Source organism: Erinaceus europaeus, chromosome 1 (genome assembly GCF_950295315.1).
Source record: "Erinaceus europaeus chromosome 1, mEriEur2.1, whole genome shotgun sequence".
NCBI lineage: Eukaryota > Metazoa > Chordata > Mammalia > Eulipotyphla > Erinaceidae > Erinaceus > Erinaceus europaeus.
Genome location: NC_080162.1, coordinates 142884500 through 142903078, shown reverse-complemented (window position 1 = coordinate 142903078; position 18579 = coordinate 142884500). Strand labels below are relative to the sequence as shown.

The 18579-nt window shown below is 44.5% G+C and overlaps 1 long non-coding RNA gene across 1 annotated transcript; it reads right to left on the bottom strand.

Annotated features, from left to right (window-relative positions):
• Positions 1–302: 302 nt before the first annotated feature.
• Positions 303–1864, bottom strand: LOC132542019 (uncharacterized). Its single transcript, XR_009553149.1, has 3 exons — positions 1257–1864; positions 748–817; positions 303–478 (listed from the first exon to the last, which is right to left on the bottom strand). It is a non-coding gene; the product is annotated as an uncharacterized LOC132542019 (long non-coding RNA).
• Between the last annotated feature and the right edge of the window lie 16715 nt (positions 1865–18579).

The following is an 18579-nucleotide window of genomic DNA, read 5'->3' as shown; positions in this document are numbered from 1 at the left end:
TATCTGAACATGCCAATTATAGAATCTGAGTGGTTGGTCTGTATACTACAACTAGAGATGCTCACAATAAAGCCGTGGGGGAGGAGGTCTTCATCACCATCTTCTTTTTTTAAAATTAATTTATTTATTTAAGAAAGGAGGCATTAACAAGATCATAGGATGGGGAGGGTACAACTCCACACAATTCCCGCCACCCAATCTCCATATCCCATCCCCTCCCCAATAGCTTTCCCATTCTCTATCCCTCTGAGAGCATGGACCCAGGGTCGTTGTGGGTTGCAGTAGGTGGGAGGTCTGGCTTCTGTAATTGCTTCCCCGCTGAACATGGGTGTTGACTGATCAATCCATGCTCCCAGTCTGCCTCTCTCTTTCCCTAGTAGGGTGGGTCTCTGGGGAAGCTGAGCTCCAGGATGCATTGGTGGGGTCTTCAGTCCAGGGAAACCTGGCTGGCATCCTGATGGCATCTGGAACCTGGTGGCTGAAAAGAGAGTTAACATACAAAGCCAAACAAATTGTTGAAGTATCATGGACCCAAAGGTTGGAATAGTGGAGATGAAGTGTTGGGGGTACTCACTGCAAACTCTAGTGTACTATTGCTTTCAGGTATATATTTGCCCTAGTTTATGGATACCTGTGAACATATGCTCTATCTCCCGGAACCTGGTCTATATCTAGGTTTTGGGACTTTGTTGGGAAGTGAACCACCTGGGATGGAGTTAGAGAATACTATGAAAGGAAAGGTCTCACCCGAGTGATGAAGCTGAAGGGTTGTCGTTCTACACCTGGAGTCTCTGGACACAGTCTGAAGTGAAGCATGCTGGGGTGGCACTCGTTGTGTTGATTAGGTTGCAATCAGCGAATGCAATATTATTTGATAAGAATTGGGAGAAGCATATGGGAAAGTGGGCCCTACCTTAGGGTCCCAGGACTGGGGGAAGTTTAGGCTCTATAGTGGAAATGTGAGGTTCCTGTTGTCTTAGGGTTCAAGAAGACAATGGATAGTTACTGTTATCATCACAATATTTGGTAATTGGGCTAGCTTTGAAAAGTCCCTTTGTTAGACATACTATCAATTTTTCCCCTCATATTAATTAAATAGTGATTTATATGACTACAATTTAATAGGTGTGTACATAAACACCATTCCCATCACCAAAAGATTGTGTCCCATCCCACCCACCCCCACCCCCACCCCTACCCCCACGCCGGCCCAGGAAGCCACATGTCCACCCTCCCAGTCACCACAGGGTTATTACTTTGGTGCCATCTTCTTAAATGCTACATTCAATGGAATCAGGGAAACTTGAGTACATGTCTTGACAAGGTCTGCTCTAGGACAAGGCTGAAATTTAACAAGTCTCGGTATCTTGACACAGGAAGGCAAGATGATAAGTATGTGTCATACTCTTGTAAGGATGGCATGACAGAATACATAAAACACTCGAGTGTTTAATCTTGAAGTTACTTTTTTAATTTTTTTATTTTTTTATTTTTTAACCAGAGCACTGTTCAGCTCTGGCTTATGGTGGTGCGGGGGATTGAACCTAGGACTTTGGAGCCTCAGGCATGAAAGTCTGTTTGCATAACCATTATGCTATCTACCCTCCACCCTTGAAGTTACTTTGTTAAAAAGAGGGAGTCTTTAATTACATACTCATAGAAACCTTATATATATAGGCCAGGTGGTGGTACACCCAGTTGAGCACACAAATTACCACATGCAAGGACCAGGTTTGGAGTCCCTTCTCCCCACTTTCATGGAGGACAGCTTCATGTAGTAAAGCAGGTCTGCAGGTGTCTCTCATTCTCTCTCTGTCTCTATCTCTCCCTCCCCTCTCAATTTCTCTTCTTCTTACTAATAAAAAAGGGGGGGATAAGAAGTGGTGGATTTGTAGTACAGGCACTGAACTCTAGCAATAACCCTGGTAGCAATCAATCAATCAATAAATCAATAAAATTAAAGTGCACACATTACAGTGCTCAAGGACCCAGGTTCAAGCCATTGTCCATACCTGAAGGGCAAGTTTCACGAGCGGTGAAGCAGGGCTGTAGGTCTCTCTCTGTCTCGTTCCCTATCACTTCTGTCTCAATTTCTCTCTGTCTCTATCCAGTAATAAATAAATAAATAAATGGGATTTGGTGGTGGCACACCTGGTTGAGCGCACATGTTACAGTGCTCAAGGGCCCAGGTTCAAGCCCCCAGTCCTCACCTGCAGAGGGAAAGCTTTGCAAGTGGTAAAGCAGGGCTGCAGGTGTCTCTCTTTATCTCTCCCTACCCTCTCAATTTCTGGCTGTCTCTATCCAGTAAATAAAGATAATTAAACAATTAAAGAAAATAAATAAATAAGGAGTCGGGTAGTAGGGTAGCAGGTTAAGCGCAGGTGGTGCAAACCGCAAGGATCCCGGTTCAAGCCCCCAGCTCCCCATATGCAGGGGGGTCACCCACTTCACAAGCAGTGAAGCAGGTCTGCAGGTGTCTTTCTCTCCCCCCCGTATCCCCCTTCTCTCTCTATTTCTCTGTCCTATCCAACAACAGTGACATCAATAACAACAACTACAACAATTTAAAAAAGGGGGCAAAAAGGGAATAAATATTTATAAATAAATAAAAATATTTAAAGATAAAATAAAATAATTTTTAAATAAATAGAGTGGAAGAGGTAATATTAAAAGTAAATCAGCCCATTTTATTTTCTATAATGATGACAAGCATGAATCTTTTCAAGAATGGAACAATCCTTGGGCAAATGATTTAAAAGCAATCCCATGTCTAGATTTATTTAATAAAATTGAAAAAAAAATCTTAACACAGCTAGAAAGAATACATTGCTTACAAAGGAATAGCTAGACTTACCAGAGCCTTGTCAACAGCAAAGAGGTCACAAAGTAATAGAATGTTTCAAGTATCTTCAATGTATTATTTAGTAATACCTATCAGTGGCTTTTAAAAATATACTTTGTTTTATTTTAGTGACAAATAAGAGACCAGAGCACTGCTCAGCTCAAAGCCACAAGGATGAAAGTTTTGGTGGTTTTGTTTGTTTATTTGTTTGTTATTTTGCAGAACCATTATGTCTCCCCAACCCCAACTTCAGTGTTCTATGTCCACCTGTTATCACTTCAGATGAAAAATTAAATTTAAAAGTTTCAGCAAAAGACTTGGTATTCACAGTACCAAGTGCAGAAAAGCACTATAGAACCATGGATTTGCACTCAGAAGGAAGAAATGAGCGAACAAAGAAGCTGCAAACATGGTAAGCTCTCAGAGGACATTAATAATAAAAACACAGATGGGGCCAGGTGGTGGCGCATCTGCTTGAGTGCACATATTACAATGTGCAAGGACCCGGGTTCAAGTCCCCACCTGCAGGGGAAAAGCTCTGCGAGTGATGAAGCAGGGCTAAAGATATCTGTCTGTCTCTATCACCCTCTTGATTTCTGGTTGTCTCTATCCAATAAATAGATAATAATTTTTTTTTTATTTAAAAAGCCCAGATAGCAGAGACAGAGCTTCAGTACTAAATAAGTACTGCTAAGTGCTTACTGGCTTTGATTTATTTATTTAATCTTTATTTATTGACTTATTTTGCTAAGGATTATCAACAGGGCTTGGTGCCAGTTTCCAGCAACCATATCTCTTTCTTCCTTACTTCCTTACTTCCTTTTCTTTCTTTCTTTCTTCCTTTCTTTCTTTCTTTCTTTATTTTTTCTAGTATAGGTAGAAATTGAAAGGGAAGGAGTAGATACAAAAGAGAGAAAGAGAAACACCTGCAGAATTGCTTAACTGCTTCACAGCTCGTGGGGAGCAGGGGCTCAAACCCAGGTCCTCGTGTGTGCACTTAGCCTCTTGTGTGTGCTTAACCAGGTATGCCATGCCCCAGCCCCCTGGCTGTGATTCTTGATTATGTACATCTCTTTTGAGGCGTCTCTTCTGTGTGTGATTGGGGCATGAATTCAGAAGCACTTCCGGTACTAGGAGTATCCCTTCCTAATCTAAATGCAACCCTGCATTTATTTATTTATTTATTTATTTATTTATTTATTTATTTATTTTACTTTTGCCTTCTGTTGGGGAGGGAATTCCAGTTAAGTTCAGTCTACCCCTTTGAAGAACCACTCAATACATTATTGTTGAACTGGAAAAGAATTATTCTTGTGGTCCAGGAGGTGGCGCAGTGGATAAAGCACTGGACTCTCAATCATAAGATCTTGCATTTGATCTGCCAGTAATGTTTGTTAGAGTGATGCTCTGACTCTTTTGTCCCTCCCTCCTTAGTAATAAATAATTACTTTTTAAGATTGTGTTTATTAATCAAAGAGTGGGAAGGAAAAGGAGTGAGAGAACCAGAGCATCATTCTAACACATATGATGCCAGGGATGGAACTTGGGACCTCATCCTTGTGAGTTCCACCCTTCATCCACTGTACTACCTCCCAAACTGCAATGATATTTTTTATTCCTACTCCTCCAGGCACATACCCAAGAAGAACAACTCTCCTTACCTGCCAGACTCGGGAGTTAGATTCTTAGAGGACTGCACAGGACTCCAAGTGTACGGGCTCCAGTAACCAAAATAGAGCCTTCAGAGTCCTGCCATTCCCCTCTGCTGTCACCACCATATGCCCAGATTTACAGTCAGAGGACAAGGCCCAGCATCTACAAAGGGAGGGCTGGCAGCATTTATCTTTCACAGAGCCAGGGCTTCATGAATGTGATTTCACTACTGTGAGTCACTCTCCATTCAAGTAGAGAGACAAAAAGAGAAGAGTCATCACAGCACTAGAGCTTCCTCCAACACATTGCACCTCCCACATGGTATCTGGGCTTGAGCCTGGGTCAAATACATGGCAAGGCATGCCCTATCCTGCGAATCCTCTTTCTGGCTCTAGACATATTCTAAAACTAGCCACAATAGTAGCACTGCTGAATCAGAGCAACTGAGTGTGAGAGGTTAAAAAAAGGGGGGAGGAGGAGCTGGGCAGTAGCACAGTGAGTTAAGCACAAGTGATGCAAAGCGCAAGGACCCCCGGCATAAGGATCGCACTTCAAGCCCCCAGCTCCCCACCTGCAGGGGAGTCAGTTCACAGGCAGTGAAGTAGGTCTGCAGGTATCTATCTTTCTCTCCCCTTGTCTGTCTTCCCCTACTCTCTCCATTTCTCTCTGTCCTATCCAACAACAATGACATCAATAATAATTACAATAAAACAAGGGCAACAAAAGGGAATAAATATTTTTTTAAAGTTAAAAAAATGTTTAAACAAAAAACAAACAAGTAAGGACAGAAGCAGATCTGCCACTTACTGAGCACATATTATGTAGGACCCTTTACTTCCGTATTTCATTCATCCCTGTGCCAACCCTGAGGACAAGTGGGCACAAACTCCTACAGCTAATCAGTGCTCATGTAGCTCATCCTTAGGTTTAGCCCCCTAGCCCAGGAGCAAGGCTGTGTTTTTTACCCACCCACTTACTCCTAAAGTAAGTGTGTGTGTGTAGGTAGTTAGCTGGGACCTCCAGTATATGCGAGTTCACTTCTCCAGGCCACTTTTTCATTCAGAGAGACAGAGAAAGGGAGATATACCACTGTTCTAGAGCTTCCCCTGGGGCTATAGTTCCTTCCATGTAGGGCCAGGGTTCAAGCCTGGGCCCCATGCATGACAAAGCATGTGCCCTACCCACTGAGAGATATCTCTGGCCCTCTATACTTGTTTGCTTGCTTGTTTTTGGTCACCAAGGCAATTACTGAGACTCAACACCTGTATGACTCCATCACTTCTGACAACCACTTTTTCTTTTCATTTTGTTTTTATTTTTAAATTTTAGGGTTTTTTATTTTCGCTTTTATTTTCCAGGAGAGAGAGAAATTGGCATAGAAGATAGAGCAGAGAGAGAGAGTCTGAGAGAGAGAGAGAGAGAGCTGCAGCATTGCTTTACTGTTTATGAAGTTTCCCCACTGTGAGTGGAGGCTGGGCGCTTAGACCTGGGTCCTTACACATGTATGTACTCAATCAGGTGCACCAACACCTGGCCCTCTTTTTCTCTTTTATGTGGAGAGAGGAGGGAGGGAAAGCGAGAGAGAGATAAAGAGAGAGGAGAGACATCATAACACAGCCCCACCCATCTTGAAGCTTCTCCCCTGCAAGTGTTCCAGTGTGATGGCTGTGGGCTCAAACCCAATTCCTCTTCCATGCTAACTGCACTCTTTACCCACTGAGCTCTGTCTCAGGCACTGTCTGCTGTTTCTGAACATCTCTGGGCCATGACCAGTAGGCCTGCCCCCCAGAGGGAGCTGGGCAGGGGAGGGGTGGCACCCCAGCAGGGCTTCCTGAATAAACAGGAGGGCTGGGAAGAGTGCTGCAGGCCAGGACAATGGGCAGTGACCGGGCCTCCTGTCTCGGGGGCACTGGACCCGGGGCCATGGGGCAGGAACAGCTGAAGCCCAGCAGGAGGAACTGGCCGGCACTGCCTTCCCTGGAGGAAGCCCCCTGCTGCTGGCCGGGAAGCCCTTCCCAGGCACCTCCTCTTTCTGTTGTCTTTAGGGCTAATCTGGGATGTGGGGACCTCTCTGAAGTCCCTGAAGCCTGGGGGGCCAAGGGGCAGTCAGGCCCTAAGGCTGAGGACAAAAGCAAAGGACAGTTTAAAAAAAAAAGTGTGGGCTTTGTAGTCAGGAGAACTGATTCCAATTCTGATCTGCTGTGTGACCTTGGGGTGACGCCAAGCCCCTCTGAGCCACCAGATTCTCATTCACAAAGTCAAGGGGAGGGGTAGTGGCTATCTGAGAAGAAAAGTGCTCTAAGGGTTAAATAAGATATGCATGAAGCAGTCCCCTCACTTGTGTCCCAGGATCTGGATTGTCACCATCAGAGAGACTTTATCACTTTGTCCCAAGGCTTCATAACACCACACACTTCGGTCACCTCTTACTATAAGTGTGTCACCAGGGCCTCATGCACATATGATTTCACCACTCCAGGCTAACTTTTTCAGATAATAGATAGCTAGATAGATGGATAGATAGATAGATATACAGATAGATAGATATACAGCTAGATAGAAAGAAATGGAGAGATACTACAGCACCACAGCTTCCCCAGGCACCAGAGTGGTGCCATGTGGTGCCAGGGCTCAAACCTGCACACATATGGCATATACCCTTCCCAGTGAGCTGTCTCTCCTGTCCTCACCTCCCTCATTATACAAGCTTCCTAACTCTGTTATGTCTCTCTGTTATGTTGTCTTCTTTCTCTCTCCAACAGCTGTCTGGGTGAGTGTATCTTACCTACAGGTCCATATAGATGAATCATTGGTCAATTAATGAGTCTGAAACCTCTTTCCTGAGCTCAGCTCTGCAGTGCCTCCCCCTTGGTGGGAGAGGAGGGAGAGAGAGAGAGAAACAGAGACACAGAGACACCTGTAGCACTGATCCACTCTCATGAAGCTTCCCCCCTACAGGTAGGGACCAGGAGCCTGAACTCAGGTCCTTGCTCATGGTAACATGTGAACTCTACCAGGTGTGCTACCACCTGGCTCCTTCTTTTATTTTTAATCTTTATTTACTGAAAAGAATAGATAGTTAAATAGTTAGATAGGGATTCACATTCCACATGAGGCAGAGAAAGAGAGACAAGCTCCACTCTGGTATACTTGGCGCTGGGGATCGAACCAGGAACTTCAGGCTTGCAAGTCCAAATTTTTACCAGATGAGCCATTTCCCCAACCTTAGTCTTTTTACTCACTTGCCTTTCCTAGTGCCTTTACTGACTCACTCTTCCCTCAAGGCACTCCCGCTAGCGGCCAGGGAGGGGGCACAGTGTATGAAGTCCCAAGTTCCATCCCCAGGATCACATGTGCCAGAGTGATGCTCTGGTTCACCCCCCCACCCCTCCTTTTATAAGAAAATAAATAGCCAAATAAGAAGGCACTTCCCCTTGGAAGATTTCCCTCATAGCCTCACAGCCTGAGAGCACCTCTCTCACAGGCCTTAGCCTGTTACATTTCTCTCTGCTGTCCCCACTCCCCACTCCCCACTCCCCACTCCAGGGCATTTCTTTTTCTTTTTTTTTTTTTTACAAGTTGTTAAGAACTTTATTTTATGCAAACATGACCTTTTTTTCATTTTTCACAGTTCCCATAGATACATAAAATTTTACAACTGGATGGAATTTGGTAAAACAGTGAATCCAATTTGTTAATTTTTCAAAATGAAAAATTTCAGTGGAGGGTAGGAGAGAGCATAATGGTTATGCAAAAGGACTTTCATGCCTGAGGCTCCAAAGTCCCAAGTTCAATCCCCACACCACCAAAAGCCAAAGCTGAGCAATGCTCTCATCTCTCTCTCTTTCTTTTTAATTTTATTAATGATTTATACTGATTTACAAAATTATAAGATAACTGGGGTATAATTCCTCACTATTCCCACTACCAGAGTTCTGTGTCCCCTTCCCTCCATTGGAAGCTACAGCAGTTCTCCCAAAGTTGCAGATATGGGTTAACTATTATTTCTACAACTATCTGTCTATATTTGTATATATTTGCCTATTTTTTCCCATGATCCTGTCTTCTCTTGCTTCCCAAGTCACACTTACACCCATTACTACTTCTGAATGACTCTCCCTTTATCGTCTTCCCTCTCCAGGTCCTGGTGGAGTTGGAATTCAGAGCCCTCTGGTCACCTTCCCCCTAAGATTTCTCCCCCCACTGGGAGTATGGGTCAAACTGCTTTTGGGGGCGCAGAAGGTGGGAGGTCTGGCTTCTGTAATTACATCTCTGCTGAACATGGACGTTGGCAGGTCAACTCATACCCCCAGCCTATTTCTGTCTTTCCCTAGTGGTGTAGGGCTCTCGAAAGGTGAGGTTTCAGGATACACTGGTGAGGTCGTCTGTCCAGGGAAGTCAGGATGGAATCATGGTATCTTCTGAAAGTTGGTGGCTGAAAAGCAATAAGATATAAAGCAAGACAAAGTGATTAATGAACAAGAACCATAAAGTAAGAATGGAGCAATTGAGATTAGGGATCTTAGGGTGGAAAGAAGTAAGGAAGTCTACTTTAGGTATTTTCTTTTTTTTAATAAGCTTCATCTTTTTAAAATTTTTTATTTTATTTTTATTTATTCATTCCCTTTTGTTGCCCTTATTTTATTATTGTTGTAGTTTTTATTGTTGTTGTTGTTGGATAGGACAGAGAGAAATAGAGAGAGGAGGGGAGACAGAGAGGGGGAGAGAAAGATAGACACCTGCAGACCTGCTTCACCACCTGTGAAGCAACTCCCTTGCAGGTGGGGAGCCAGGGGCTTGACCAGGGATCCTTATGCCGGTCCTTGCGCTTTGTGCCACCTGAGCTTAACATGCTGTGCTACTGCCTGATTCCCTACTTTAGGTATTTTCCTAAGGGGCTACAACTTTCATAGTTTTTGCTTGATTTTGATAGCTAACATGAAGTTGGACAAAATATTGTCTGAGAAGATGGTGTCAGAGGTAAGAATAGGACTAGAAAGTTGGATTAGGGCAGAGAGTAGCTCCCAATCTTGAAGAACATCTATGAATAAAATTAACTGTTTACCCATCAATCTCAACCATGGCCCATATTTAGCACAGGAGCCTTTGTAACCTTTGAGTCCCTATAGGTCTGAGCTTGCAGTTCATGGCCAGAACCATGTTCATGGTTCATTTCAGAACCAGTAACCAGTCTTCCTCCAGTGGCAGAGTCAGCTGACCCAGCCTCCTTTCAGAGAGTGGAGCAGTGAGGGCATTTCCCCATAGACAAGAAGAAGACCTTCTTCCCTATCTCCAAGTTTCACCTGCACAGGCCTCTGCAGCTCTTTGCTTGCATGTACCAGTGAATAAAAAGAAAATTCTGCCACCCATGAAGTGGGACACATAAGCATTAGGATATTGGAGGTAGAATAATGGTTATGCGAACAAGACTCTTATGCCTGAGGCTCCAAAGTCCCAGGTTCAATCCCCAGCACTACCATACACCAGAGCTGAGCAGTGCTCTGGTATTCACCTTCTTTACCCCATCTAGGATGGAGCTTGAAGGAATCATGTTAAGTGAGATAAGTCAGAAACAAAAGGATGAATATGTGATGATCTCACTCATTGGCAGAAGCTGAAAACACTAAGCAGAACTTGGACTGGAGTTGGTGTATTGCACCAAAGTAAAAGACTCTGGAGTGGGGATGGGGGGTGGGGCGTCAGGTCCTAGAACAGGATGGTAGAGGCAGACCTAATGGGGGTTGTACTGTTATCTGGAAATATTATGCATGTGCAAACTATTGTATTTGACTGTTGACTGTAAACCATTAATCCCCCAATAAAGACATTTTTTAAAAGCACTGGGAGTATGAAGGGGCACAGCAGTCTCAAGTGACTCCACATAAATGGCAGAAGCTCCCTCCTCCCATGCTGTACCTCCCTTTCTCCATCAGAGTCCTTTCAAGCCCTGTTTCATCCTGAACCCCTCTCCTCTTCACACAGACCACTCACTGCCCACGATTGTACACCGAGGAACCCCAAACACTTGTCCTGGATTCTCTCTCTACTTCCCTCTACTTTCTGCCTTTCACACAACTAACATTAGCATTAAGTCCTGAGATAATTCATACTAATGTGGCAATGACTGATAACATTTTTTCAACCTGGGTACTGGTCAGTTCTGGCAGATGGTGCTGTTGGGGACTGAGCCTGAGATCTCAGAGCCTCAGGCATGAGAAATTTTTTTCCCCAGCCCCCACCTACATCAGAGAAAGTATCAGTGTCATGGTGTCTGTCCTTCTCTGTTTCTGTCTCGCTCTTTTTTTTTTTAAGAGGGATTAATGATTCACATTAAGTATTGTTGTTGGGACACGTATAACATATCCCAGCTCTCTGTGTCTGTCTGCCTTTATTTATTTACTTATTTATTTTCCTTTCCTTCCCTCCCTTTCCCTTCCCTTCCCTTTCTTTTCTTTTCATTAGGAATATAGTTTTTTACAACTCCTGTCACCAAAGGTCTGTGTCCCTGTCCCCATCCCTACCCCCTCAGATAACCACTGTAGTTCTCCCACTAGAACTAGGTGGACTTTTTTTTTCACATTCATATGTTCAATTCTCTATAGTCTGCATAAGAGTGAAACATTCTGTAGTTGTCCTTACATAAGTCTTTTGCAGAACCCTGATGCCATTTCCCTGACAAAATCTGAATCTGTCATCTTTTCCCAGGCCAAGCCACCGCTAACAGAAAGCAATGCTGATGTGAACTCATGCTTCCTGCCTGACTGGGGACACAGCAGACAGATATAGTTGAGGAGAACAGAGCCCTGCCCAGTCTAGCAGAAGGAGAGAGACAAATCAGAAAGAGAACTACAGCAGAAAGTAACAATTGCTGAGCAGCCTGAATACCCATCATCAGATGACTGGCTAAAGAAGTTATGGGATTATATAGTCTATGGACTATAGAATCTACTCTGCAGGGAGTCGGACCGTAGCGCAGCGGGTTAAGCGCATGTGGCGCAAAGCGAAAGGACCAGCATAAGGATCCTGGTTCGAGCCCCCAGCTCCCCACCTGCAGGGGAGTCGCTTCACGGGCGGTGAAGCAGGTCTGCTGGTGTCTCTTTTTCTCTCCCCCTCTCTGTCTTCCCTTCCTCTCTCCATTTCTCTCTGTCCTATCCAACAATGATGACATTAATAACAACAGTAATGACTACAACAACAATAAAAAGGGCAACAAAAGGGAAAAAAAAAAATATATATATATATATATATGTAACTTCAAAAAAAAAAAAGGAATCTACTCTGCAATCAAGAAAAAAAATGATATTGTGTCCTTAGGGACAAAATGGATGAAACTAGAGATGATTCTGCTTAGCAAAATAAGAGATGAAAGACAAATTCCAGATGGTTTCACTCATAGGTGGAATCTAGAGATCTGATTTACATGAACTTGCCAAAAACAAACAAACAAAAAAATCCAAACAAAACAGAAGCAAGCAAACTGTAAGACTTCTGAGAACTCTGGTGGTGATCTTTGGGAGGTTGAGGATACAGAACTTTGGTGGTGGGTGTGGTGTGCAAATACATTGTAGCCTTATAGTCTTGTTACAAATTCTTGATAACAAATAAAAACAATTTTAATTAAATTAAATTAAAAAATAAACAATAGTTGCTGAGACAGAAGGAGACACAGACAAGGGGCCATAAGAGCCAAACACCCTGCCCAACCTGCCCATGTGGAAGACTGAATAAAGGAGACGCACAGGACTAGGGAGCTCCCAGCTGGGGCGGGGGGGAGTGTGACTAAATAGTCTACTGACAGTAGGAACCATGTTCAGCTCACTTTCAGAGCCCTGCCTCAACCATACAGTAAGCACTCAGGAAAAGCTTGTGTTGGGGGCTGGCAGGTGGCTCACCTGGTAGGGAGCACATGCTACCATGTGCCAGGATCAGGGAGCCCTGGGGTCAATATGTAGGAATATGTTTGGTGATGGAGGTGGTGGAAAGCTTCAGAGCAGTGGATCAGGAGCACCAGATAGTGCACACATCATCATGCACAAGGACCCAGGTCCCCAGCTGCAGGAGGGAAGCTTCGGGAGTGGTGATGCTATACAAGTGTCTCTCTTTCTCTTTCCCTATCACCCCCACCCCTCTCAATTTCTCTCTGTATCTAACAAAACATAAACTAAATAAAAGTTTTAAAAAGAAGCAGTAGAAAGGGCCAGGCAGTGGCACATCTGGTTAAGTGCACACAATACACTGTGCAAAGACCCAGGTTCAAGCCCCTAGTCCCCACCTGCAGGGAGAAAGCTTCACAAGTGGTAAGTAGGACTGCAAATGTCTCTCTGTCTCTTTCTCTCTCTATCTTCCTCTCCCTTCTCAACTTCTTTCTGTTTCTATCCAATAAATAAATAAATAAATAAATAAATAAATAAATAAATCAATGGTTTAAAAAAAAATCAGAAAGCTGGGCAGTAGCACAGCAGGTTAAGCGCAGGTGGCGCAAAGTGCAAGGACTAGCCGAAGGATCCCGGTTTGAGCCCCCGGCTCCCCACTTGCAGGGGAGTCGCTTCACAAGCAGTGAAGCAGGTCTGCAGGTGTCTGTCTTTCTTCCCCCTCTCTGTCTTCCCCTCCTCTCTCCATTTCTCTCTGTCCTATCCAACGACAATGACATCAATAACAACAATAACTACAACAATAAAACAACTAGGGCAACAAAAGGAAATAAATAAATAAAATATAAAAAAATTCAGGGAGTCGGGCGGTAGTGCAGAGGGTTAAGCGCAGGTGGCACAAAGCACAAGGACCAGCGTAAGGATCCCAGTTCAAGCCCCAAGATCCCCACCTGCAGGGGAATCGCTTCACAAGCGGTGAAGCAGGTCTGTAGGTGTCTATTTTTCTCTCCCCCCCCTCTGTCTTCCCCTCCTCTCTCCATTTCTCTCTGTCCTATTCAACAACAATGACATCAATAGTAACTACAACAATAAAACAACAAGGGCAACAAAAAAGAATAAATATTTTTTTAAAAAGCAGTGGATCAGTGTTGCAGTATCTCTCCTCTCTCTCTCTCTCTCTCTGTGTGTGTGTGTGTGTGTGTGTGTGTGTGTGTGTATGGGTGTGTGTGTCACCACCTATCTAGAGGAAGGATGGAAACAAGGAAGGAAGGGAGAAAAAGAAAAAAGAAAGAGAGGGAGCAAGGGAGAGATGGACAGACTTGTAGAGGTACACTCAATGCTTGCTAATCTACTGAGCCAATTGTCTGCTGTTTTTTCTTCCTAACCAGACTGAAGAAAGCTCTTCAAAGGCAGGAACTAGATCCTCTCCTGCATCTACCCAAGTGCATACATTCACCCACACCTGGGAACTTGGCAGCTCCACAGCTGAAATACCCCCTTGACAACAGCAAAGGCATACACAGTCCCTTGGCCTCCAGCACCGGCAGAGGCATCATGAGCAGCTCAGCACTGCATGGCCTCTCCCAATGGACTGGACCTCCCACTGCCAGGCCTCCACAGGTACCAGCCAGGAATCTTGCCTCCTTCCCCATCTCCCCTCTGGCCCCATGTCTCGGGCGGCAAATGGAGGGAAGCAGAGAGATGATGCGCCTGACATATGGGGTTCCCAAGTAGCAGAGATAAGACTGAGGAGCTGCTGCTTTTATTCCTGTAATCTTTCTTTTCTTCCCTGTTTCCTCTGGACTCACAGCATTAACCTTGTCCTAAACCATCACTGCAAGTCCTACTGTCCAAATATAAATGGATAAGCTACGGGGGCTGGGTGGTGACATACCTGGTTGAGCGCACATGTTACAATGCACAAGGACTCAGGTTCGAGACTCCAGTCCCCATCTGCAGGGGGAAAGCTTCATAAGTGGTGAAGCAGCACTGCAGGTGTCTCTTTGTCTCTCTCCCTCTCTATTACCCCCTTCCCTCTCGATTTCTGGCTGTCTCTATGCAATAAATAAATAAAGATAATTAAAAAAATTAAAAATGAAGAAGTAGAAGAAGAAGATGCCACTGACAGTTTCAATACAACTCCTATTAATATCCCAATAGCATTCTTCAAGGGAATTGAACAGCTTATCCAAACTTTTATGTGGAACCACAAACACACACACACACACACACACACACACACACACACACACTATATTTATATTTCTAAAATTATGCACACTACCTGAAATACTAAGTATGTACAGGATTCTATACTCCAGAATTCTTTTTTTTAATATTTTATTTATTTATTAATAAGAAGATAGGAGGAGAGAGAGAAAGAACCAGACATCACTCTGGTACATGTGCTGCCAGGGATTGAACTCAGAGCTCCATGCTTGAGAGTCTGATGCTTTATCCACTGTGCCACCTCCCAGACCACTATACTCCAGAATTCTTTATAGCAGTAACCAATTATAGATTTTAAAAAGAGAATGCACTGAGTGACTTAGGAAGTAGCACAGTGGATAAAGGATTGGACTGCTGAGTATGAATGAGGTCCTCAGTTTGATTCCTAGCATTACATGTGCTATAGTGATGCTCTGATTCTCTCTCTCTCTCTCTCTTACCTCCTCTCTCTCATAAGTAAATAAATAAATCTATTTTTAATGAATGAAGGAAGAAATGAAGCAATGATAGAGAAATATATGCATAACTGTGTTAGCTGCTGCCCTGTGCCAAAGACAGAGGGAGGCCAAGACAATGCATAATAAGTTTGTATTCATGTCCATGCGTGTAGAGAGCCCTGCACTAACTCCAAAAGCTTTCTAGATGGTTTTAATTTTGCATATGTGAACATACTGCCTGTGCAAAACAAGACAGAACTGTAAAACTTAGGTTGAGAGCCTGGGAAGACACTACAATCATTGTGCAGAAAATTTTCATGCCTAAAGCTCCAAGGTGCCAGGTTCAATCCTAGTACCACCATAAGCTAGAACTAAGCAGTGCTCTGGTGTACATACATACCGATTAGATTTGCAAGACAGCTCACTTGGATAATACATCTGCTTTGTCATGCATACAACCTAGGTTTAAGCCTGGTCCCGATGACACTGGAAGAGGCTTCAGTGTTGTGCTACCTTTCCTTCTCACCTTCTGTCTCTGTCTCTTTCTTTCTACCTGAATGAAGTAGCTAGGAATGGTGAAACCCTGTTGACAGAAAGAGAGAGGGAGAGACTCTGGGAGGCTAGGAAGTGGTATACCTAGTTAACACACATGTTACCTTGCAGAAGGACCCAGGTTCAAGCCCCTGGTCTTCTGAGGAGAGGAAACTTCCCAAGTGGTGGAGCAGGGCTGCAGATATCTCTCTGTCTTTCCCTCTCCCTCCCTCTCTCTGTGATCTGTCTTTGTCCCTTGCCCTCTATAAAAGAAATGGTTCAGGAGTCGGGGTAGTGCAGCGGGTTACACGCACATGGCGCAAAGAGCAAGGACTGGCGGAAGGATCCCATTTCGAGGCCCCAGCTCCCCACCTGCAGGGGAGTCGCTTCACAGGTAGTGAAGCAGGTCTGCAGGTGTCTGTCTTTCTCTCCCCCTTTCTGTCTTCTCCTCCTCTCTCCATTTCTCTCTGTCCTATCCAACAACGACGACATCAACAACAATAATAACTACAATAACAATAAAAAAACAAGGGCAACAAAAAGGAAATAAAAAAAGAAATATTAACAAAGAATGAAAAAAAGAAAAGAAATGGTCACCTTAGAGTCAGGTGGTGGCTCACCAAGTAGAGTGCACACATCAGTATGCACAGGAACTCCATACTCAACTCCTGCAGGTGGGGAGGACTTCATGAGCAGTTGAGCAGTGCTGCAGGTTTCTCTCTCCTTCTCTCTCCCCTCTCACTCTCTAATCCTTTTCTGTGTATCTATCAGGGAAAAGAGAAAAAGAAAAAACGATTATAGGGAGCAGTGGAATTGTACAAGACACCAAATCCCAGCAATAACCCTAATGGCAATAAATAAATTAATAATAATATACCTATAACAGAAAACACCAAAAACCTGGACTGTTCCAAAGCTCAAAACCTCAACCACCACCTCCCCAACAAAAGCCTTGAAACCACCATAGCTTCCTGCCAGTAATTACCCCCAATTACTAACCCAGGACCCAGCCAGGCCTCAATTAGCATCGTAGGGGTCTGAGGAGGAAGCAGCTGTGGAGTGGGGTGCCCACATATGTACTCTGCCCCTAGCAGTCACGCACAGCCTGCAGTCAGGTCCAGATTCAGAGGCCTGGTGACATAAGGTCAGGCTGTTGGCTCTCCTGCTCATGGACCACTGCCTGCAGAGCCCCGGCAAGTCCTCTGGCTGAAAGGGCCCTTCTCCAGACTTTATGCTGCCTCCCTGGTCAGCTCACTCACAATCATGCTGCTGAGCATTTCCCCCAGACAAGCTGCAGCCACTGACTTACAGAAGAAGCTGCACATCCCTAGATGGACCCTGCCTGTAGGTGAAGGGAAGCCCATGGTGATGCCTAAGCATCGTGGTCAGAGGTATGGTCCAGAGGAAGACCAAATGCCTACATCTTGACAGAGAAGAGTGGTCTGTATTTTCTTCTCTCTAGCCTTCAGAAATAGGATGGCCCGGCCCTAATCTTTTGCATGATACCCTTCAACAGACTGTTTGGCATTGCTGAGCACCTGTTTCTTCATCTATGAAATGTGAATAGTACAACCCCTCACCCAGGATTTTCATTAAAGTGACACGAACAGCCTGGAACAAGGTGTTGGACTCTCAAGCATGGGATCCTCAGTTCAATCCTTGGCATTGTATGTGTCAGTGATGCTCTTGTTCATTCTCATTTTCTTTCTCTCTCTCTCTCTCTCTCTCTCTCTCTCTCTCTCTCTCCAGATAGATAGGTAGATAGATATTTTAAAGTAAAATAAGAGACTGCATACAAAGTCCCTATCTCAAAATAGGTGCTTAATAAAGGACAGCTATTTTGGGAGTTGGGCGGTAGCGCAGGTGGTACAAAGCACAAGGACCAGCATAAGGATCCCGGTTCGAGCCCCAGCTTTCCACCTGCAGGGGAGTCGCTTCACAAGAGGTGAAGCAGGTCTGCAGGTGTTTATCTTTCTCTCCCCCTCTGTCTTCCCCTCTTCTCTCCATTCTCTCTGTCTTATCCAAAAACGACATCAATAACTACAACAATAAAACAACAAGGGCAACAAAATAAATAAATATTTTTTAAAAAAAGAAAGAGAGTGAGAGAGAAGCAAGCTTAGAAGGTAAAGTTCATCTATGGCACTAAAGATCAGAATACAGACTACATTTGGGAGTAGATGTTGGTGTGGAGAAATAGGAGAGAACCTTCCAGAAATAGAAATGATCCATATGTAAAGGTTACATCAAGCTGTTTGCTTGGTTTTTTATGGTTGTTTGTTGGCTTGCTTTTGTCATCACAGAGACTTCATAGTTTGAGGGGGGTTGTTTGTTTTTCAGAGAGAGGGAGAGAAAGATCACAGCACCAAAGCTTCTTTCAGTATGGTGGGTGCTGGGCTTTAACCTGGGTTGTGCACACAGCAAAGCGCGACACTATCCAAGTGAGCTATTCCACCCTCCTCAGCAGTCTGTTCTCTTGAGTTGTGTATTGCTTACCACAAATATGTGCACGCGCACACACACACACACACACACACACACACACACCCACGTGTCAACACATGGGGGAATGCATCCTCCACAACATTCTGGCACTGGAAGCACAGCCCTCAGTCCCTCTCCCTCTCTCACTGGAGACTTCATAAAAGGAAGGTCTCCAGAACTGCCCTCCCACGCAGAAGCTCCATAGAAGGTGCTAGTCTGCGGGGAGAAACTGGAGCCCAGAGAAAAGATTCACTCCGGAATCCCAACTGGGTCTCCTTCCTGCCAGCCCCACAGTCTCTCTGCTCCTAAAACATCCTAAATTCAGATGTTTCCACAGGTTCTCACCATCAGGAAGCCAGGAAGCTGACCTCTGTTCTTACCTAGTCAAAGGCAAGAAGTCCCTGCAACTCTTTTCCTAGAAATTCCAGTTTACACACACACACACACACACACACACACACACACACACACACACACACACAATGCCTCTCTTGGTTCTTTCCCGAAGGTGGATCTTTTTCCAAATCCAGGA